The following is a 23555-nucleotide window of genomic DNA, read 5'->3' as shown; positions in this document are numbered from 1 at the left end:
TCCCCTGACTGGTCCTCTGGTCAGGTGACAGTCAGGCTCACTGAACTTGTACTCCTGTTCTATTAACCCTTAACTATCTGTTTATGACACCCCCCAATCAATATTGGTGGGTCCTGCTGCTGGCCAGATCCCTGCTCAGCAGCTGACCACTCATGAGTGGTGGGTGGGTCCAGTGGCTGATGGCGGTGGTAGGGCAAAGTTGCAGTGCACAAAGCCAGTCTCTGCTGGTCCATCAGCGCAGCTCCTGTTGCGTGCTGGCTCTCGGCCAGGAGGGCCTCTTCCTGTTTCCAGCCAGCACTGGCTGTGCACTGTGAGCTGTGGTGGCTGGTGAGTGCAGGCAGTGGCTGGTTACGTGTATCCTCTGCTGCCCACTTGTTGACCCTTTACATGCTCCCTCTCTCTTCTTGGCCCCTTTACCTGCCTCTCCCAGCCCTGCTACCTCCACATCCTCCCTGTTGGGGTGCATCCTGCTCCAGCGCTGTGCAGAGAACCAGCACTTGGTCAGAGCATTCAGCTCACCAACAGCTTGGTCGGCAGGCTCCTTTCTTCCCTCACTGCATCTGGCTGGTCCAGTGCCCCAGGAAAGCCCACGACCCTTCGGCCCGGGATGCTGGCCAAGAGGAGCCAAGCCCTGTGTGTGTGCTAAAGCCCTGCACAGCCCTGGTAGGGAGTAGCCTCTCTGCCCCTCAGCTAAGCTCTGGAGTGGTGGTGGGGGGGGGAAGTGATTTCCAGTCAGTTCATGTCCTGACTCTGCAGACTTCCTCTTCACCTGCCCCCCTCTCCCACCCTGGGTCCTGCCCCCAGGGATTGTGGGGCTGCTCCATCCACTGGACACCCTTCCCTGCTGAGCCCCCTCTCTGGCTGGGTTTGCTGAAACCCCTGCAGTAAGGTTCATGGTCCCTGGTGCACAATGCATCTGTGGGGCTTAACCCCTTCCTGCCTGTGCTGTAGCTGGGGGACAAGAGGCAGGTGGGTTATGTCAGTGACCAGCAGCAGCCTAGAAATGTTAGCTGCCTTTTGACACTGTGAGCAGGAAGGGACAGGAGCTGCTTCCAGAAATGGAGGAAAATAGGTGTGGAAAAGATGAGCTCTGCAAAGACTTGGGCCAGGTCATCCCTTCCCCAGCACCTCCTGCCTTGAGGCTGGAAGCAGCTCCTATCCCTTCCTTCCTGCACAGTGCTGAAAAACTGCTGCTGGCCACATTCTGGTGTGAACCCTCACAGAAACTGGGGTGGAGGAGCGAGGGGAATGTGCCCGTGTGCCCCCTCCACCACCTGTTGTCTTGGGAAGATGTGGTGCCAGGGACCAGGAGAGGAGGGTCCGTCCTGGAGGTCCAGCCAGGCATGGAGGGCGGAGAGCACCAGGCAGGGAGGGTCAGTCAGTTGGTCACCGCCCTGTTGAGAGAGGCGTGTGTGTGTGTGTGTGTGTGTCTCTGTCACCTCTCCTTGTTGTGTAGGTGTGTGTGTCACCTGTCCCTGTGTGAACCCTAAAGCCTTAAAGATAAGATGGTAAATAAAAAGACTCTAGCTACACAGAATTTCTTTTTCACAGGGGGTTCAGTCAACTTGATGTTAATTTGAACGTTGGTACTACATAGTTCTGATTGATTGCTGTTGAACTGGCTTGAATACGAGTAATTTTACCAGGTGTCCCATCTTCAGCATAGGGAAATATGGTCACCTTGTCTGGAGGGACATTGATGCTGTGGAAGGAGGCAGGGGACTATAGTGACATTGCAGAAGGGCCAAGTCATGAAGAGAGAGAGAGCGGACTCACAACATGAGTACTGCACCAGATGTGAGCTGATCCCCAGATGTAGCCATAAAGAGGTGCTCCCACTGCTGAGTGAACCCCATGACAGGCTCCAAGCAAGCACAGCACTTTAGCACATGCTTAACTTTCTCTTTAGGACTATCAATGAACTTCAGTTAAGCACGCATTTAAGTGCTTTGCTGGATCAGAGCCTCATGCTGTCCCACAGAGGCCATGCTGATTGCTTCCAGAATGCCAACAGGTTTTGGGCAGTCTGTCTAGAGATTTCTATTGAATTCATCTCCCATATGACTGTACAACACACTGCCAACAGGCCACTGGAGATGATACTGTCTAGCACTTTTTACTGGAGGCCTGCTACAGTGCTGAGCTTCTCTCACTGACAAAGGAGCTTGTGTCTCAGATCTATGTGCAGACACTCAGCTCGGCCTCACCTTTGGCGTCTCCATAAGGGGACTGTACTGTAGCCGTGGAGGGCAGGCTAGAACTGAATGTCTCATTGCCTTTGCTCTTTTCCTCTGTATTTAATCTTGTCCCTCGCACACCTTCATAATCATATATACAGATTAGTCTTTCCAGAACGGTGACCCTTCATCCCTGCTCATGAAGAGCCAAGGATCAGAATGCATCTCGCTGTATGTAACGGTCTCTTTGGATCCAAAGAATGGGAGCAAAGGCCCTCCACCCTCAGGGACAATGGGGGGTTCTTTGTCCCTCCCACCCTGAGATACAGGAGTAGAAGTTGTGGAGCTCCAAAAACTCTCCCCCAGGCTCCAGGGCATCTGCTTGGCTGGGTGGACTGGGCCTGCAGCATTTCTATTCCTGCCAGCCACAGTCCTCTGCTGGGCTGGCGCTGGTGGCTCCTGCAGTTGACATCACACTGAGGTGCATTGTTTAAATCTCTTGTTTTAGGCTGGCTGCAGACTTAGGCAGACGTCTCTGCATTGGTTCCACCCAAGTCATATTTTCAAGCTTTGCTTTACATCCCTTTGGACCAGAAACCTCAGCTTTGGTTACAAACAGGAGGTTCCAGTATAATCAAATAATTCCAGGAGCTGGGACCCTTGACCCAGGCCTGTAGTGCCAATGGCTAGTTAATCCAACCCTGCACTGGATCGGTGCTCAGGTAACTCTCTGGCCCAAGGCTCAGACCCTGGCTTGGGGGAGAGCTGGAAGGGGACTGTAGTTGATTCCTGCCATCAGCTGGGTGCCCAGTTCTGCCTGCTCCATGCCTGGTGGCTGAGGGGTCTCCGGCTGCTGCTCCCTGGTGAAACTTCCAGGGCCCCCTCAGCCCTAGCTCCAAATCTCTGGTAAGGGGGGAGGCTGGAGGACTATGATCTAGACTGTAGCTGATAGTTACAGTCCTCCCACCGCCTCTCTATGGTCCAAGTCCTGCATGTTTTACTCTATGGTTCAGCTCCTAGTACATGTCCTGCACACTGCATTTTTGGTAAGGTCGGCACAGCCCTGGAGGTGATTGGGATGGAGCCTGGTGCTCCCGTAATCCCTTGTGTGGCTGCCTATGCCGGAGCCCTGTGTTTGGCATTGGGCACTTTGTGCTGGAAGTAGCTGTGCAATGATGGGGGAGGGCAGGGAAAGATGAGGGACTAATTTTGGATCAGAAGATGATACTGTAGCCCAAGAACACAGGACAAGCCTCAACGTTCCCCTTAGTACACTTACAACAGCACGCTGAGAGCACAATGGTTGCTAAAGCATTTTATTCATTGAGACCTTTCCAGGCAAAAGGCGGCTTGATTCAGTAGAGATCAGTGGCACGTCTCAAAGAGCCGACTCTGCCACTCATAGTGCCCCACTCGCTGAATCTCCGGTACTGCCCTGGCCTCAGCAGGTATTGGTGGCCTCTGTAATTCGGCATTTCATAAAGGATCCCGTGCCCGTCCAGCACAGAACAAGAGAGCATCTTGGTGGAGCGTAGCTGGTCCATGACTGTGGAGAGTCCTCGGTTAACTCGACCATGTTGCCTTTGTGATCCTCCTTGTCATAGATCTTTATCCTGTAGGTGCCCCTGTGCTGTGACAGAAAATGAGACAGGGTAATAGAGTGACCACAGCAGGCTGGCTGCCTGTGGTCCTCGGCCCTTAAAACTGCCTCTCCTCCCCACAGGAGGGGAATCCTTGAATGCTGCAAAGGCAGCACATCTACCCATTTGACTCAGACCTATGTGAGCTGTGACTCCCACCCTTGGTGCAGGGAGCATGTCTAGGGTGAGGAGGAGGGAGCCCATCCAGGTGCAAGAAGGGGCAGGGCTAGAATGTACAATGCTGGCCAATCCTCAGTAAGAACCGTGGTCTCCTAGGCTATGCCAAGTTCTGCTGGGGGCTATTTCAGGCTTCAGCTGCCCCAGAATCAAGGAGACCGAGAAGTGACTTCGTTCTAAAGCATTACAGAAAATATTGGGGCCCCATTATCCCCTCACATTGGTGTAACTCTGTGGGCATCAGTGAGTTACTCCTTATTTTACACCAGTGTAAGGGGAGTGGGCCAAGTGTATCTCCAAATCCCCAGAAGTTATGGAAACATTTTCCCTTCTTAACTCAAAGTATTTTGTCATTTACTGTCCATAGACTTAATCAAAGAAGAGCTGCATCCAGGCCCGGAACAGGCAGTGGAAGGTTTCCTATCCTATCCCTGGAATGTTCCCCTCAGCTATCCTGGAGGGATGACCACTAGTAGGAAGAAAGTAGTTCTCATTTTCAGTACTCAGTAGCTAAGCTGAAAATGATCAAATAAGAACCTTATGACCAGAGCTGACTGCAGTGTCTTTGCTGTCCCAAGCACTGGGGGAAAAAAAAAACCTGCAATATGCTGCAGCTTCACCGCTGCCACTTCGTTCTTCAGCAGCAATTCGGCAGCCGGTCCTTCCGTCCGAGAGGGACTGAGGGCTCCACCCCTCTCCATTGGCTGCTCCAAGCACCTACTTGTTGCACTGGTGCCTGGAGTTGGCCCTGCTTATGACAGTGGCTTGGGCAAGGTTACCATTTTTTAAATTAAAAAAAAAAAAAGAAGCAAAATCGAACTCAGAGGTGGGATCATCCGGCAGGACTCAATGGAGGTGCTGAAACCCTCAGACTGCATGTCAGAGTAATCCCCCCGTTTCAGAAAGAACTGCTGTCCCTGGAAGTTGGGACGTTCATAGAGCATGAAGTAGCCACTTTCCACGTGGAAGGAGTTACAGTGGCTGAGCTGACTTTGCAAATCCGGCCGGTCGCTGCTGCATTCAATGGAGCAGCCCTGGAAGTTTCTGTCCTCAAAAAGGGTGATCTAGTGCAAGAAACAAACAGCAGAGTTTTCAGTGACATCTTATGCAGTGTGATTGCGTCCTGGCATTCCAATTTCTCTCCATCCAGCACACTAAGCCTGAAGTGTCTGGGACTTACATTTTACTCATAGTGATGATAAATTGATATACTCCTGTGACTTCAGTGGAATTGATCCTCATTTACACAAATGTAAGCGAAAGCAGAATTGGGCTCTGAGAGATTAATATGCAGGGACTAATAGAGGCAGTAGGTCCCTTAGCTCTGTATTATTGATTCTCCTCTCCCACTCGTATAGACCTGGAGTAACTCCTTTGATATCAACAGAGTAACTCTGATGTAAATGAGAGGAGAATCAGGTCCCTGGCTTCAGCCTGGCATACCAAACAATCCAGTCCAGATGGGTTTCTCTTACCTTTCCCATTGTAGCTGGATTCAGGCTTTTTATACCTCACAACCAATGCTAAGTGTGCACACGTTAACAAAAGTCTTTTCTCTGTTCATAGAGGCAGCTCATGACACGGGGATCTCATTCACTCTTTGTACTAGTGTCCACTGGTTTTGTGTAGTTGGGAACAGGTTATATTCCTGTTGTTACCACTGACCGGTTCTGGGCCCTGGATCTGTCAGCACAGCCATTTTTACATTGAAGACAACATAATTTAGGAGAAGAGAAAAACTTCTGTCCAAGTGACAGAGGGAACTGGATGTTGATGCCATCAAAATCCTTTTGTATAACAGTTGCATTGTTATTAGTGAATGCAGAAGTGCACTGTACAATAAAGACAGCAGAGGGTTCAAACAACAAAGTAGAAAGTAAGTAGGGAGATAAAAACAGAAATGTGTATGTCAAAAATAATGTCATAAGGGCTTAGGTAGATATCACACATGTTTTAGCCATTCGGTAGCTTTGGGTTCAGCAGTTGTGACGGTGCTGCCCTTGGGAACCAGCTCAGGTCATTCAATCAGAGTGAACTGCGAACAGAACGGGGCAAACGAACCCCAGAATCTGGTGGATATTCCAATACTTAAGATTTACCAAGTCAGCACAAAACAACTTCTATATTACCTCACTGGTTACTCACATGTCCAAACAATCCAGTTCCCTTAAAGTGCCCAGCCTTAGGCCTCCACCTAGACACACGTCAGATATGATGATGATTACTGAAAATCTTATCTCATTATATAAAAGAAAAGGTTCTCCTGATCCCAAAGGACCAAGGCCCAGACCCAGGTCAAATGATAACTTAGATCTTACCCAAAATACACGCTTATAACCAATTCTTATTAACTAAGCTAAAATTTATTTAAAAAGAAAAGAGAGCGTTGTTTAAAAGGTCAATATACGTACAGACTTCAGTTCAATTTTCGAGGTTCAGAAACATAGCAGAGATGAGCTTGTAGTTGCCAAAAGTCCTTTTAGAAATAGTCCATAGGTTATAGTCCAATGTCTATATTCAGGGTGGCTCCAGTCAATGACTGGGGATCTGAATCCTTATGGCTTAAGGTTTCCCCCTCTTGAAACCCAAAGCAGATCTGAGATGAAGAAACATTGTGTCCCAAGGTTCTTATTCATTTCCAGCAGTCTTTTGGCCTGAGAAAACACTAGGTTTAACTCTCCTTCTCCCAAACATCCTGGCGATTAGCACAGGGTAATTTATCCATTAAATAGTTAGATACAGGTTACCACAACCTTCAAAGAGACATATAGACAATAATACTATTTCACTCAAGTGTTTTCCTAAATGTTAATACTCCTTTTTTGATCAAAGCTAGAGCAATAGACAAGGCTTGTTTGCTTACATCACAAGACCTGTCTACTCTTCTACCTCTAACAATGCAGACTTGTATTTCAAAGCTCTATTCATTTACATATCTTCCTAACCAGTTTCTGAAGTTCGGCTGTGGGTCAGGTCAGTCTGAGTTAATTAACTCTTTCTGGCCCTGTCATCTTTCAATGAGATATTATATTACACTTCTAATGTCACAGCAGTATAGAGAGTGGAATGGCCTCCTGAGAGACCAGCATGAGATGAGCAACTGTTCAGTAAGTGTGCAGCAGCTATCCCCATATGCAGCCACACAGAGCTGTTCGGAGTCCCCCAGGTGTGGTCATTTGCCGCACTCCTCACCACCTCACATCTGAAATGGTTGAGCTTGTACCATGGATAGCGTGGCAGCCTGAAGCCTGGCAGTCTGAGTGACAAGAGAAATTTCTTAGAGAGAGAGGCTATGTCTAGACTACCCGCCGTATCGGCGGGTTAAAATTGATTGCTCGGGGATCGATATATCACGTCTCATCTAGACGCGATATATCGATCCCCGAGCGAGCTTATATCAATTCCGGAACTCCACCAACCCCAACGGAGTTGCGGAATCAACAGGGGGAGCCACGGACATCGATCCCACATGGTGAGGACTGGTGAGTAATCCGATCTTAGATATTCGATTTCAGCTACATTATTCACGTAGCTGAAGTTGCGTATCTAAGATCAATTTCCCCCTGTAGTGTAGACCAGCCCAGAGAGAGAGAGAGAAGCTCGTTCCCATTCTGCTTGCCACAGTGTGACATTGTCCTAGTGTTCTGTAAACTAAACCACACTGATCTTCTGCTGATGTGTCAGTGGCGAGGCACTTCCCATGTATTTTTGAAAAGTGGCAGTTGTGGTTATCGCCTGGATTGTGTCAAGGAGGTTCTTCATTGCAATGTTACAGTGTTCCCTGTTAGGAGGTGGGATGTTAGAGAGGACTGGCAGCCACCTGGTGTTTGCTGGTCTCGTAGTCCCTGTTACTCTTATCATTTAATTCAGTTGCACATCAACTAGCTTTGACTGGGGAGAGTTTAGCCACACAGGAGCACAGTATTCTCCAACTGAATAGCAGAGGGTTAGCGCAGCGCAGTGTTTGTGCATTAGCTCCTTAACCTGAGCCTGCAAGCTTATCTAAGAGGCCATTTCTGTTGCTAATTTCCTGAGCTCTCTTAGTGATGTTATCTTTATAGGTAAGTGTGTGAGCTAGAGTTCCTTGTAGGTATACTGGCTTTGTGTCACGTGCCAATCACTCTTCATTCAAGGAGATGTTGAGTTCTCATGAAGCATTGGTTTGATTGATGTGAAAGCATGACAACATAGGTTTTGACATGCTGGGCTTCAGTCCCCGCTTCCTGCAGTCACCACTGATGGCTGCGTATCTTGTTCTGGTTGTCCTCAACCTTTCTGAAATCTCTGTCTCTTGAGGTGAGGTGGATGTCATCTGCATACTTGAATGGTCTTGAGATAGCTGGAGACAGATTTTTTGGAAATATGTTTGGTGTCAAAGTTAGAATCAGGACTCACAATTTGTCAGACCACTCTGTTTTATTAGCACAGCGCTTTGCCAATAACATTCAGAATATGTGAGCGGCCGTGCAAGGCCAAAACAGTCTTATTTATACAGATAAAAGAGCTGGAATCAGACAAAGGAACAAAGAAAGCAAAACTGTAAAATTCACCTGGGGCACAGCATGCATATCCTACTTCCTTACTAACTCTTTATGGATCTGAGGCTAATACTTCACCAATTGCCCTTAAATGGTGCAATTGTTCTATGTGAATGTCTGTATTCCTGACACCTGGATTGCAGCATTCCAACAGTTTTTCTTAAAGGTACAGACAGCATTTCTTTAATCCTTTCTATTTTCACAATATAATTCATTCTACTTTCACAATCCCTCCTTTTGGTCAAGCGCACGCCATGACCAACAATTACTGGGTTCCACAAATTAACCGTTTCTTATCTTTTTGTTCATCAGTGATATTCAAAATCATTATATTAGCACTCTGTTTTGGGGCAGCCATCTGGGTGACACAATTCTGGATACAACAGATTAACTGAAAGCATACAAAAATCACTAAGATTTCAAACAGGATAGTTAGGGCTCCCTGAAACAACCAGTTTCCTATGCCAGAGAAATTGAACAGGTTACTTAGCCACTTCCATAAAGAACTCAGCTCTTCATGAGGAAGATATGCGATTTGTTCTAAGTGGCTATAGCGATCTATTACCTTATTGGTATTGTATAAACATACAACATTGTTTTCCAGTGAGAGCACAGGTCCCTCCTTTGGCCGCGAGCACTATGTCCAATGCCTGACGGTTCTGGAGGGCCACCTGTCCGATCGCCTCTGTTTCCTTGGCCAGGGCTCTTAAACTTTCTCTGGTTTTATTTGCCATTATTTAACTACTTAGGAGCCTTTTTGCCTGGTGTATTGCTCCCCCAAGTGGGGTAAAGGAACTGCCAATAGCCTCTTCCCAGGTGTCATTACTGTTCCATATTGTGTTAAACAGACAAGGTCCTCCAGTGAGGTCTGGGGAATTGAGTGGGATAGCCAGGACAGGAACACCAGTTTGAGAGTGGGCTGGGATGTGGCTGCAGACCCAGCATTTAGAAATAATAAGGGTCTGAGCTATCCACACTTGCTGCTGGATAAAAGAATTGTCATTGTGTGCACCCCAGACCTTAAGATACCAGCAGCCGAGGAACAGGCGCTACCAGAGCTGCATGTTGGAGGCAAGGCCCTTCTGGTTCTGACAACCTCAACTGAGGGAACTGCACTCACAGTTTTATGTTCACCAGGCAGCAGGCGCTTGGCTCACTACTGCTTCTTCTTGGGCCTTGCTTTATGTAGTCATCTGCTTCTGGCAACCCTTACGAGAGCGTAGATTGTAAGGTATTGCAGGCTGTTCCTCTACGTCTTCTTCTGGAGTCAAAAAAATTGACTCTGTGTGGTCCTGAGGTGGTGATTGGTTCACTGGGGTCTGTGCATTCTTACACTGCGAAGCATGTATCCACTCTGAGATGCCAGACAGTTTAACAGCCGTCCCTTGACTCTGGCTGTAACAATGGCCTTCACACCTTATCTTTTCCTGATGCATACATTCCTCATTCACACAAATAGATTTGAGAATACAAACAGTAGTATTTTATATAGAACAAAAAAAGCATTGCAAATTAAACCTTGCTAAGTTTTACAATTGATAACTAAGACAATTTACATTGAGACCCAGGCCTTCAATGTTTCTCTAATTTACTTAACACAGACACAATAGAGAATCCTGTCTCTTACTACCTAAATCTTAAAACAAAGAGTTAGAGAGGGCCCAATTTGTAATGCATATGGGAAAACAGAATCCTATAGTCCCAGGGGATCATTTCTTTCTGCTATTTAAAAATAGTGACTAGCAGGATGAAATCAAATTATACTTTAATTCTTATGGGATATTATAAAATCCTGCTCCTACATATCCCCCTTTTGACACTAAGATTATTAATCGCCAGTGTCACTTCTTATTTAGTCCACGTAATAGAAAATACTGGGAGGTGATTTGGGCCTGTGGCTTTAGCTTTACATACATTTGTTTTATCCACCAGCACATTTTAAACATTTCAATTAAACACATACAATGTAAAACCAAAAAACAATTAGGGTAGTAATATTAGTATGCCAGTAGTTGTGGGAGACCATCCAGAAAATGTTATACCAATGGTAAGCTGTTATGCTTTTATGCAGTGGCAATTTTTAACATGTCCCCATTTGCGTGTATAATATGAACAGTTCAGTTTTCCACATTTTTGTTCTTATTTTTTTTAGGAGCCATGTTACCTTTTTACCTTTTAACAGATGATTGGTAACTGTTTGCCATTTAATGCCAAGGTTGATAGAGTACTCAGCTAAATCAGTGCTTACAGTAAGCGGAGACTCTTTTGTTGTTGTTGTTGTGGCAAATAGTAAATGTGATTATTGGTAAACACAGTACTTACATTACATTTACATTTGTCTTCTGGTGGGTTGCTAGCACTTTTTAAACACTTTTCCCCAAGAATTAACACATACACATAGTCCATTATACAGTACTTTGGATTATCTGAAAGACAAAAAGAACAGTTTTCTACCCCTTTTGGGGTGGCATTGATTATTGCTTAAAGATTTCATTCTTTTACAAATACCCTTCCTGACTGCAGGCAAAACAGAGGAATTACCCCCATATTTTCCTGTGTGTTTTTTTTTTTTTTTTTTTTTTAAGGCAGGCCAGGTTTTAATGGCTTCTACATTTTAAGGGTTATGCAAAAATTATTTCACTGTTTAGTTATTAAATTCATGAGGTGGTGTACCTCAAGTTTTGCCTCTTATATAGCAGACCAAGTTTGTAATGTTTTCCCTGCTGTGTTAAGCTTTAAGTTTATTCACAGGTAATAGCTGAGAAGCATCATTACCATATTACTTTAAAGGATTTTTCCAAAAATCATACACACTACAAGTTGTTACAGGGGTACTCACTAACATTAAAGTTATTTTAATGTTTAATATTAACAGTAACATTAGCATCAAATTAATTAAAGGTATCTTGTTATACCATGCCTTTTATGTAGGCAGTTTGTTTGCTGACCAGGTATGTTCTTTATTTGCAGCTTCATTTGTGCTGGCAGTTTTCACCTTTCTTTATCAGTTAGGTAATTTGCATCAACACAGGCTAGGCTTTTGGATTCAAAGCCATCAGCAGAGCTCAGAGACTCTGTTTTAACACACAGGGATCTGAAAAAGAAAACACAGCCTATTGCGGCTCTTTTTGGAGCCCTAATAGGATTTTAATTCAGCAGCATGTTTCATTTGCATTTTTTTTTTTACATCCCTTTCTACAATATACGCTGCACATGTCCTACGGAAAATGCACATTCTTTCTATACTATAACTTTTCAAAAACATTAGCCATATTAATTTTTACATAAGGTATAACTTTGTTTTGTTTTTACAGAGTTTTCATGTACTTTTATTAAAGTGACAGTCTGATTACACATAGTCATTTTAAGGCTCAGTGTTTTTAACATTGCTTCTTTTTGTTTTGTGCACCTCACCTCTGCTGTTGCTTCAGAGGGTCACTGTTAACTTCTTATTCTGTCATTACAGCTCTTATCTGCTATTGTTACAAAAAAAAACAAACCAAACAAACAAAAAGACTCCAGAATCTCTACCTATTCTCCTGATTCTGACTGCCCTATTGCAGCCATGACTTGGTCTTTATTTAAAAACATTTTAATTTTTGTAAAGAATCAAGTTACCCCTTAAGGGTTAAATGCTAAATCCCAAAGCCAAACAACACTAATTACCTGTGTTTTGCAAAAAGGTCTGTCAGTTTTGCAACTTTGAATCAAAGAGTCAAATGAATTTTTAGTGGCATTAAAAACAAAAACAAAATCAATTTATCTTACACCTACAAAACAGTAGTTTTACAAACCAGATGTGTTGGTTTAGATTCTTAGAACTTTACATACACAGACAAATAGATACATACACATTTTCTTTTCCTTAACATTTTTTTTTACACTGCTTTGTTTTTGCATAACTGTATATATATAAGGATTATTTACAGGCACTCTTCTGGAAAAGGGCCCATTTTCCCTTCAGAATGTCTGCAAAGAAACCAAGAATTCTCTCTCTTTCACATGGTCCTTTTTAACATTTTCCACAAAGTTTAACTGCTTAATTCTCTCCAGCCTCTATAGTTAACTTTTCACTCTCTTTTCTTAAATCACTTGTTTATGTTCCAAAATGACACCTTTATCACCTTAGATTTCACCCTTTTAAGTATTGTTCCAGGGGTTCATGCCTGCACTTACTACTTTTTTTTACTCCTGACACTATTCCCTTAGGGCTTTCAACCTGTTTCTTTTCTGTTGCTTGCCTGCTTGTCTGGGCCCGATCCTGCTTTTTTCAATGAACCGTTTGTGAATGATATTGTGGTCATTTCACAATTTTGAAAGAAATGTTCAAGGAAAGGGACCAGGAAGGGTGGGGGCTAGTTGAGGAGCCCCCCCCCCGCCCCCAACCTTGCTGAATTGGTAGTGGGACACTATAAAGAATCAATTTCTGAGGCAGACAACAAAGGGGAACAGAACAAGGGACTTTTTGTCCTTTTTACAATGAGATGGGAGTATGAAGGGGTTTGGATCGATCCGGGGTTTGGAGAACGGGGTAAAGGGGAGCGCTCGGTCTAGTGGTGGGAGAGGAGGCTTTTAATAAAGCTTTTAACTTATTATTTGAATAAGTGAGAGAGGCCAGTTTTGATTTTGTCCACCTATGATTTGCCTCTTCCCACCACTGCATGAAACAATTAACCTCTCCTTTAGCCAATTTAGTTTTAGGTTGGCCGAGTTTGTCCTTTAAGACGTCCACTCAGTCTTTGTTCCAAGATTTTAACAGTGGCCACTGAGTTTTGGGATCCCCCTGAGTTAGCCTAGACCATTTTCCCAGAAATTTACAGGAGTCTTGACCCTTTTTACAGGAGTCTGGACCCATCCTAAATACATAAAATGAGCCGGCGTTCATTTAGGGAACTGTCCTGACTTAGACGTCTGGTTACCAGTACAGGAGGACTTTCACACACCAATCACACAAGAAGGAAATTCAGGTTCGTCAGAGCGATGCCTGCTGCAACACATAAAAGGAGCCCACAGGCTACTGCCTCAATTGCCCTTGCTTTCACACTAAGGGTTTTACCCAAGATGTGGTGCGGCTGCAATTGTGCAGATTTCACTCACTCAGACCGCGGGGACAGGAACCCCTTGGTCGGCCGATCCCCAGACAGAGACGGCACCCAGACTCAAACACTCCACAAGAGGACAGATAGACACAGAGACAGGACAGTCCTCAGTCCGGACGAAACACAGAAATAATTACCTGACCAGATTCCTGATGTCAGATCCCGGGATCCCTACCAGAACAGAGTGGGAACCAACAGGTTCGATGGCGTAGACCTCACTGTGGCTGTGCACCTTTCCGCTCTAGTGGGGGACCGCTTGGGCCAAATGCCCAGGTGCCGGCTGCCACGGTCATCCCACAAAAACAGTCAGGAATCACACAGCCCCAGTGAAGACGTTTGCCATCTCGGTGGAAACTCCAAATTGTCAAAGTTAGAATCAGGACTCACAATTTGTCAGACCACTCTGTTTTATTAGCACAGCGCTTTGCCAATAACATTCAGAATATGTGAGCGGCCATGCAAGGCCAAAACAGTCTTATTTATACAGATAAAAGAGCTGGAATCAGACAAAGGAACAAAGAAAGCAAAACTGTAAAATTCACCTGGGGCACAGCATGCATATCCTACTTCCTTACTAACTCTTTATGGATCTGAGGCTAATACTTCACCAATTGCCCTTAAATGGTGCAATTGTTCTATGTGAATGTCTGTATTCCTGACACCTGGATTGCAGCATTCCAACAGTTTTTCTTAAAGGTACAGACAGCATTTCTTTAATCCTTTCTATTTTCACAATATAATTCATTCTACTTTCACATTGGGCAAGAACAGACCTCCTGAGGGAACCTGTTCTTCTGGCTCCTCCATGTGCTCAGTTTATTTCCTAGCACTGCTTGGAACTGTCTGTTTTGAAGCATCATTTCTATAGCCATAATAATGCATCAAAGTAACATCTTTGACATCTTCACCAGCAAGCCAGTGTGCCGTCAAGTCAGGAAACACAGCCTGTCGTTTTTTTTCTTTTGGTAGAAAACCATTTTCTATATAGGTGGTAAGAGAATGAACTTGGTCATAAGTTCTCCTGCTAGGTTTGAAACCTGGCTTGTTATCACTTAGAGCCTGCTCTAATGTGAGCATGATCCTTTGTAGAATTGGTCACTCCAGAAGTTTGGAAGCACAGCTCAGAGTGATATCAGACAGCTGAAAGGGAATGGTTCTTTCCTTGTTTTGGTGTAGTTAACATCCGAGCTTTCTGCCATAGCTTAGCCATCTTGTCCTCTTGGATGACACTGGATGTAAAAATTGACTGCCATTTTATGCTCTGCTTATCAAATTTTAACAGCAATTTTGGTGGAAATCTTGTTATGGCCACATGGTTTTCCTGCTTTCATGTAGCGCGGTGCTCTCTCCACTACCTCAGCGGAGAAGGGCTGGAAAAAGTCTTCCTCACTCTGAGTGGGCCAGCCTCAATCAGTGCCATCCACTCTTTGCTGATTCCTCGAAGGACTCATCCCTGTCAGCTTTTGCCATGTTAACTGAATGGGTGGTGATGCTGTTCGGGGATGCTGTACGCTGACCGATGGGTGGTAATTTGTGTTACGTTATTTGTGCTGTATAAAAGTTGGCTTCTTTTCCCATTGTATATGTTAACATTGAGCATCTCAAAGATTCTGTTTGACCTGTTCAGTTTTGTTTTGTGAGGTATTGGGGTAACAAGTTATTCCCTGGGAAACTGGAATATGAAATAGTACGCTAGATACAGAAAACATTTTACATCTATTGTGGTCCATGTTCCCTCTAATTTTTTCCCTTCAGGTGCGGAATAAATTTTCTAATGTGAACTGAGGAATGTGCCTATGTGCACCACCAGTGGAAAAAAAAACCTAGATATAATACATATTTTAAAAAAGTTACCATAGGGATAATTACTCCAGCCAGGATGGGTTAGACATTTTACAACTCACTACTCAAAGAATTAAATTTAAGTATAAGAGAAAGAAAAATGATGAAATGCATAGACAAGTCAAAACACTAAAATAACACTCTGAAAGAATAAAATTACGGAGAATATATGTGCATTGCAGGAAGGACCAAGAAGTAACAACAACAATAATACAAGTATGTGTGGTAGGTGAGTGAGAAAGAAACTGTGTGTGTGTGTGTGTGTGTGTGTGTGTGTGTGTGTGTGTGTGTGTGTGTGTGAGAGAGAGAGAGAGAGAGAGACTGACTGACTCTCTGTGTGCACTGGCTGCCAGGGAAAGCCATGCGCTGTCTCTTTGAGACACTCACTGAAAGCGCTCCTGCTCTGTCCTGTGCCCTGTTTCCCCTCCTTTGCTCTGCGAAGATGGCGTGCAGGGGGCAGGGGAGAGAGAGAGACTGTCTGACTGCTGGGGAAATCTCAGAAACAGTGCACTGTCCCTTTAAGAAAGGCACTCATCTGACAGCCATTCACCATTCAGACGGCAGCAGCTTCCAGTCCTCCTGAGCCAGACTGTCCCCTCTACCCTGCTCTGTGGAGATGGGGTACAGGGGTGTGGGGAGGGGGACATCCTGACATCAGCACCCTCTTCCTTTCCCCACCTCCTGCTCTGCGCAGCCAGGAGGAAGGTCCCAGGATGGAGCAATGTGAGGGGAGGGGCACCTGAACACATGCTGCTGACTGTGCACGCTCTGCTATCAACTGGGTGGCTCTTAATTCTCTCCTGTGTGGCTGCCCAAGAGCGCAGCTTACAGGGAACACAGATTGTGGTGTAATGGTGGCTTATGGGTCCAGTAGAATGTTAGATTGAGTTTATGTACTTAAAATCAAGCTCATATGGACAAGACTTGTGCTGCTGTAATGTTTGTGCTGGTACAATTAGATTGATGTAGTTGGACTGGTGCAAATTTTCCTCGTCTAGCTAAGCCCTTAATGTCAAGTTCTGTATTGGCTTGAAGTTGGTAACCAGTCAATGCCAATTTCTTATATAGAGCTTTTCACCAATAGATCTCAAAGTGCTTCACTCTCTTTAATGTATTTATCCGCATAATACACTTGTGAGGGAGGTGGTATAATTTTCTCCCAGACCTCTTTCCACTTGGCTTCCCAAGTTCAGCTCCAGACTTTGTCACTCAGGTATCTTTATTTGTCGTATAGCAACACTGCACTTTATTGATTAGACTCAAACATGGAGTGGCTGTGGATATAGAGTATGTCACATAAGTATCCAAAGTTACACAGAAACTACTGTCTCCCTTTATATACACTTACACATTTTATTGTGTAAGCAGGGTCTGAATTAATGCTTCCCTGACAGCTATCTGGGAGGTGTAGAGACTTGGGTGCGTTTATGTAAATACAGTTTGTTCCTGCTCTGCTTACATATTTAGCAAAAAGTGATCAACTTTGGCTGGTTTTGGGTACAAATCACCTTAGTACTGAATGCAGGGATAGTGAAATATGGTTACTAATGTTGTAATTATTGTAGGAATACAGGAAAGCTGGACTGTGCTTAACCTGTCCCAAATGACTGTGCTTAGCTTGTCACCCTCAGCTGAAAGAGCCTCGTTAAGTCAGGGGCTTGAATGTCAGAGCCAGGTGAAAGTAAGAGGGGTGGTGACAGGTGTCTCTGGCTAGGAAGCTACATACCCTCATGGGTCCTCCCTAGGCTGGGTTAACCATGTTCCTTTTGACTATTCAAAGAATAGAGCTAAATAGGCTTTGTTAGGAGCCTCTTTGTTATGTTAAACACCTAATCAAAGCTAGAATCACTTGAGATGGGGCAGTGTTTCTGCCTAGCCTCCAAAGAGCTAAAAATAGTGAGACTCGTGTGCGGAGGTCACAGCAGAGAGGCAGGTGGCAGTAGAAGGCGACTGACAGTCAGCTGGTGGATGAGTGGGGCACACTAAGCAGTCAGCAGAGTGACTGGCGTGAGCAGACACCTGGCTGGCAGAGAGGGGTGGTGAGCAAGTGCCCAAGCAGCAGAGCAAGTGAGAGACCTCTTTACCCCACATAGGGTTGGAGATGAGCTCTGGGTCTGCACTGACCAAGGGACAGCAACTGTGAGTGAGGTGCAGAGAAGGGTCGGGTACGTGAAAGGGACTTTTGGGTTGCTGGACCTAAGACCCTGAGGGGGAAAAGGATACTGTCCAACCTACTCATGGTTTACATTTATGAACCCTGTTTGCAGTGTTTTCCCAAATTAAAGCAGAGTTACTTCCCTCCTTTAATTAAAAGTTTATTTTCTACACTCAGACTTTGTGCTTGTGAGTGGGGAAATACTGCCTCAGAGGCACCCAGTGGTGATGTGTAAATTTCCCAGGTTGCTGGGTGGGGGCTCAAGCCGGTTCTGTGTCCTATCAATGGAAAGGAATCCCTAGATATTGAACCCGGCTCTGGTTCTGATGGCTCCACCTGGCAGAGGGGTTACAATTGCATATACTGCGTCATGCAACATATATATTGGGATTGGCTTGGTTACCGTGTAGGAACCAAACACTGTACAGCATGCTCTGTTCATGTACTGTCCTGGTTCAACCTACTCTTCACCTCATCTATATGTTCCTGAATTATTTTGTCCATTCCTATTTTGTTCATTGTAAATGGTTCCCTGGGAGTACCCCCTCTTATCTTAGCTAACTCAGACACTTTGTCTCTTAGCTCAATGACCCATTTACTTAGCACAAAACATTCCATTTTTAGCCTGCTGATCGATTTATCTCCCAAATCCTGTCTTCCAAGAAATGAGCCTCCCACTATGTTCACCTCCTCTGGAACAGCCCACTAGGGTGTTTCTACTACCTGTGTAAGGCTGTCCCCAATTTCCTGTTGCTCATCTCTCAGCTGGACAATGGGAACCAATTGCTCTATTTTCCTTGGTACTAAATCAGTGGTGTTAATGGACAGGGGAGGTACGGGTGCATTTGATCACCAGTGACTCCCGTTTGGTATTGTCTGTCGCATTTTCTTTAATCAGCACACTTGGCTATAGGGCCTGTGTCCCAATCTGAATCAGAGAGGTGAGGGTAAAACAAAATCCATCCATGATCCTCTGGCATTGTGGTGTCCCCTCCAAAACATTGTGGGACTCTAGAACGCATGCTGTGTCCCTGAGCCGTACCACCCCCTTCACTCTCTGCGATGAGTAGTCGGGCCTAGCTGTCCTGTACTGTGGTGAGGTTCAATCCTGCTGAACGCTCCCGGAACCATCAGTGCTTGATTCTTTTACTTCAGGCTATTTATTCCCTCCCCTCCTTGTGCTGCCATCTTCACTCTGGAATAATGCTGGGTATAGGTCCCATTCTCTGTTGTACCACTACTGCTAATAAATATCAGTTATTTAGCATTCCTTGTCCATCTAAGAATAGCAACCAGAATTGGCACGGTTGAATGACTAATTTCATGTGGTGCCCTAGGTTGAGGGCCTTCTAGCCATACAATGGTAAATTTTCTTCCCCAATATTGTTAATGCCCTTTTCCACGACTGTCCAGATAAATGTGCTGTTAAATAACCTTGACCATTCCCCTTGCTTTGTTTTTTTTTGGATTAAATGAATATTAAGTTTAGTTTTATATATGTTGCATGCAAATGCCTGAAAGATGTTATTTAATGAATTAATTATGTTATTGTATGGTAGACTTTGTGTCGTATCACTGATGCTTAATGCCTCCTGCTGCAGATTTAAAGTACTATTTTTTCCTCCTTTTTTTTTAATGGCTTCACTAAATTTAAGAGTTAACAACTTCATTTTAAGGGTTAACGCCATACTGTCTGCAGAATTTTATAGGGGGACCCAACTCCCCTGCCACCCAGTATAGTTGCCACTGTCTTTCTTTTGGATTTATGGTTTTTGTGTCCTTGAAATATGCCTGTCACTGGATCCTGTCATATCAAATGTGTGTCCTGATAATTTATTACTAAACTATTTTTACATGAGACTGGACAGGTAACAGGCAGTCTTTATCTTGCCAAATTTAATATGAGTGGGAGATGTATTGATCCTGTATTTCTTACCACTGTTTTATGAGCAGGGTATATACAAATACTATTGTCTGACCACAGAGTGTTCATGGGACATAGAGGAGGAATATAATTTTCAAAGGAATCTATGCTAAAGGTACTCACTTCAGACTAGGATGAAGGGTGTTGCCTATCATTTGTTAGCCACTAAAACAGCTGGGTTTTATTTACTAATGTTCCTGCTAAATATTTTAGGCCTAGTGAAGTTCAATTGTTTGCCTTAGAAAACTCCCCAGACTTATTTATATGCCACAACATCCTACCGTTCTGGTTTTGTGTGTGTGTGTGTTTGGTTGGGTTTTTTTTAGTATTTTGGGGGGACATATTATGAACTCATAGATTTTAAACAATACAATCCCATCCCTTGTTGTCCACATCTATCATTTGAACACACTTCTTGTAGTTCTTCCGCTTTAACAGCCACTGCCTTAATGGCCAAACAGGATAACTGGTTTAGACTGGTAGGCTGATTCTGTTTTGCCCCTAATGGTGGGGTGCAGAATATTTTCCCATTTGTTTTTATTGTACAGCTGGCATCTGGCATGTTCTGAATGGTTGTGGGAGTGTGGAATTACTGACTGTTTCTGAACCTCTGGACCATCTCCAAACCATTCACATCAGGACACGCGATGTTGTAACCCTCCACCACTGCACGGTTGCAAATTAACAAGACAAAAAGAAGAAACCATTTTGTGCCTTTTTTTTTTTTATTGAGGTTTCTGAGCGTTGAGCTGACTTTTCTGAATCCAGCTCTTCCTTTTACTTTCCAGGACTATGAAGAATACAGAGGTGTCAGGTCAATCCTACCTGAAGCATGTACCAGTTTGCCTTTGGGAAAGGCTTGCAGGGAGCCTGATCCTGGATGATGACTTTAGATCAGACGTGATACTCAGTCAGGTCTCCTTCGACATTGAACCATACCTTGGCTTTTTAAATGTCCACTTCCTTTCTTACCACCATGCTCCTCTGTATCTGCTTCTGCAAGTCCTGTACCAGGTTTCTAACAGGATCACTACAGCGCTGGAACTGGGCTAATTATATCCTTCTGCATTCTCATTAGTCTTCCCATCAGGCCTCGTTCGGGGAAAAGGCTGTGAATTTGCATCCCTAGCTCTGACTTGCATTAGTACCAACAGTAAAGCTTCATCCCAATTGCTGCCTGTTGCAGCATCTTTTATTATTATTATAATGGAGATATACCCATCTCTTAGAACTGGAAGGGACCCTAAAGGGTCATAAAGTCCAGCCCCCTTCCTTCACTAGCAGTACAGAGTACTGATTTTGCCCCAGATCTCTAAGTGGCCCCCTCAAGGATTGAACTCACAAGCCTGGGTTTAGCAAGCTGATGCTCAAACCACTAAGCTATCCCTGCCCCCAAAGCTTGGGTTTGATGATGGTCCTATTTATTCTCACAACATGTCCTGCTGCTGTTGGCTGATGGGGAAAGGGAACCTTTTGATCTATGTCCAGCCAGGTGCACACTTCTTTGACAACAGACCTGTCATAAACAGATAGCTAAGGGTTAATGTCTCTTTCACCTGAAGCACCTGACCAGAGGACCAATCAGGAAACTGGATTTTTTCAACTCTGGGTGGAGGGAATTGAGTGTCTAAGTCTTTGTTTTCTGCCTGCCTGTTTTCTCTGAGCTTTGGAGAAGTAGTTCTACTTTCTAATCTTCTGTTTCTAAGTGTAAGGACAAAGAGATCAGATAGTAAGTTATATGGTTTCTTTTCTTTGGTATTTGCATGAATATAAGTGCTGGAGTGCTTTGATTTGTATTCTTTTTGAATAAGGCTGTTTATTCAATATTCTTTTAAGCAATTGACCCTGTGTTGTATCATCTTAATACAGAGAGAACATTTGTTTGTATTTTTCTTTCTTTTATATAAAGCTTTCTTTTAAGACCTGTTGAAGTTTTCTTTACTTCAGGGAAATTGAGTCTGTACTCACCAGGGAATTGGTGGGAGGAAGAAATCGGGGAGATCTGTGTGTTGGATTGCTAGCCTGATTTTGCATTCCCTCTGGGGGAATAGGAAAGTACTTTTTGTTTCCAGGATTGGGAACAGAGAGGGGGGAGTCTCTCTGTGTAGTTTCACAGAGCTTGTGTCTGTGTATCTCTCCAGGAGCACCTGGAGGGGGGAAGGGAAAAAGGATTATTTCCCTTTGTTGTGAGACTCAAGGGATTTGGGTCTTGGGGTCCCCAGGGAAGGTTTTTCAGAGGGACCAGAGTGCCCCAAAACACTCTAATTTTTTGGGTGGTGGCAGCAGGTACCAGGTCCAAGCTGGTAACTAAGCTTGGAGGTTTTCATACTAACCCCCATATTTTGGACACTAAGGTCCAAATCTGGGACTAAGGTTATGATATGGTGGCAGCAGTGGGATATAGACAGAATCCAAAAGCCAGTAGGAATATTATATTTTTCTTTTCTCTGCTAAGGGCTTTTTAGCAGAGAAAAACAGTTTGGTTTTAAAAGGGAACCAGAGAGAATTTTTTTTTTCTGCTCTCTCTGGCAGTTTGTGGCTTGCATGTTAAGCGAGAAGCCATTAAGAGACTGTTGAGGGTCTTTTGTCATGCAATAGCCCTCCCAATAGGAGGCAAGTACCAGCACTTATATGCATGCAAATAAAGTGGTTTTTCTGGTTTCCCTTCATTGAACATTAGCTAGAGAGAGAAAAGGAAAAAAGCACTGTTGCTAGGCAGACTTCAGGAGGCAACAGAGCCTGCAGTTCAGAAGATAAACACCGGAGGGCACCCCAACACAAGAAAACAGGAACCATGACTTCTAAGGCAAAAATTGAGGCCGAAGAACAAATCAAAGAAGCTGAACACCGGCGAGAGATGGAAAAACACAAACAGGAACTGGAAATAAAACAAAAAGAGATGGAGATGAAAGAAAGAGAAGAACAAATCAAACAAGCAGCACACAAAAGAAAACTAGAAGAAGAAGAGTTCGCCCACCGAAGGAAACAAGAAGAAGAAGAGTTGGCCCACCGCCGAGAAATGGAAAAACAACAAAAAGAAAATAAAGAGAAGGAAAAACAGAGAAAACATAAACTGGACTTGGCGAAAGCTGGGCTGCATGTGCCAGCCAACCCTAACAACCCGGCGCCAAATATTGCTCCACAGCACAGGAAATTTCCCACCTACAAGGCAGGTGATGACACCGAGGCCTTCTTGGAAAATTTTGAAAGAGCCTGTCTTGGGTACAGCATTCCCGAAGACCAGTACATGGTAGAATTAAGGTCACAGCTCAGTGGACCTTTAGCAGAGGTGGCAGCTGAAATGCCTAAGCAGCAAATGAATGACTATAAACTTTTTCAAACCAAGGCCAGATACAGAATGGGGATAACCCCAGATCATGCCCGTCGGCGCTTCAGAACCCAAAAGTGGAAACCAGAGGTGTCATTTCCCAAACACGCCTACTACATTGCAAAAAACTATGAGGCCTGGATAACAGAAAACAACATTCAAACCTTGAAAGAACTGAACCTCCTCATACAAATGGAGCAGTTCTTGGATGGTGTTCCTGAAGACATCACACGGTACATACAAGATGAAAATCCCAAAGATATCGCTGAGGCGGGGGAAATTGGAGCCAAATGGATGGAACTGGCAGAAAGCAAGAAAGCTACTGTCAAGGGGAACGATTACCCCCGGGGGCACACAGACCATAAACCCTACAACCGAGGACAGCCAAAGACCCCACATACAACCCAAGTCAAGCCACAGACGCCCTACTCTTCCACCTCACCAGTCTCCAGTAACTCACTTCGGCCCAGTGACCCATCAGATGGAAGATGCTTTAAGTGTAAGGAACTGGGACATATCAAGGCCAACTGTCCCAAGAACACCATGCGAGTGCAATTCATTACACCACCATCACCCCAAAGATCCCCAGGCCCGGATGCCTCTCAAATACCCTTGGAGCGAAGGGAAAATTTGAGAGTGGGCGGAAAGAAGGTTACTGCGTGGAGAGACACAGGG

General features: G+C 44.6%; 1 pseudogene; it reads right to left on the bottom strand.

The window, feature by feature from the left end:
* Nucleotides 1-3532: 3532 nt before the first annotated feature.
* Nucleotides 3533-5478, bottom strand: LOC127030175 (gamma-crystallin C-like; annotated as a pseudogene).
* Between the last annotated feature and the right edge of the window lie 18077 nt (nt 5479-23555).

This window comes from Gopherus flavomarginatus, chromosome 10 (assembly GCF_025201925.1).
Source record: "Gopherus flavomarginatus isolate rGopFla2 chromosome 10, rGopFla2.mat.asm, whole genome shotgun sequence".
NCBI lineage: Eukaryota > Metazoa > Chordata > Testudines > Testudinidae > Gopherus > Gopherus flavomarginatus.
The sequence above is the reverse complement of the archived record's forward strand: the minus strand, read 5'-3'. Positions and strand labels throughout refer to the sequence as shown.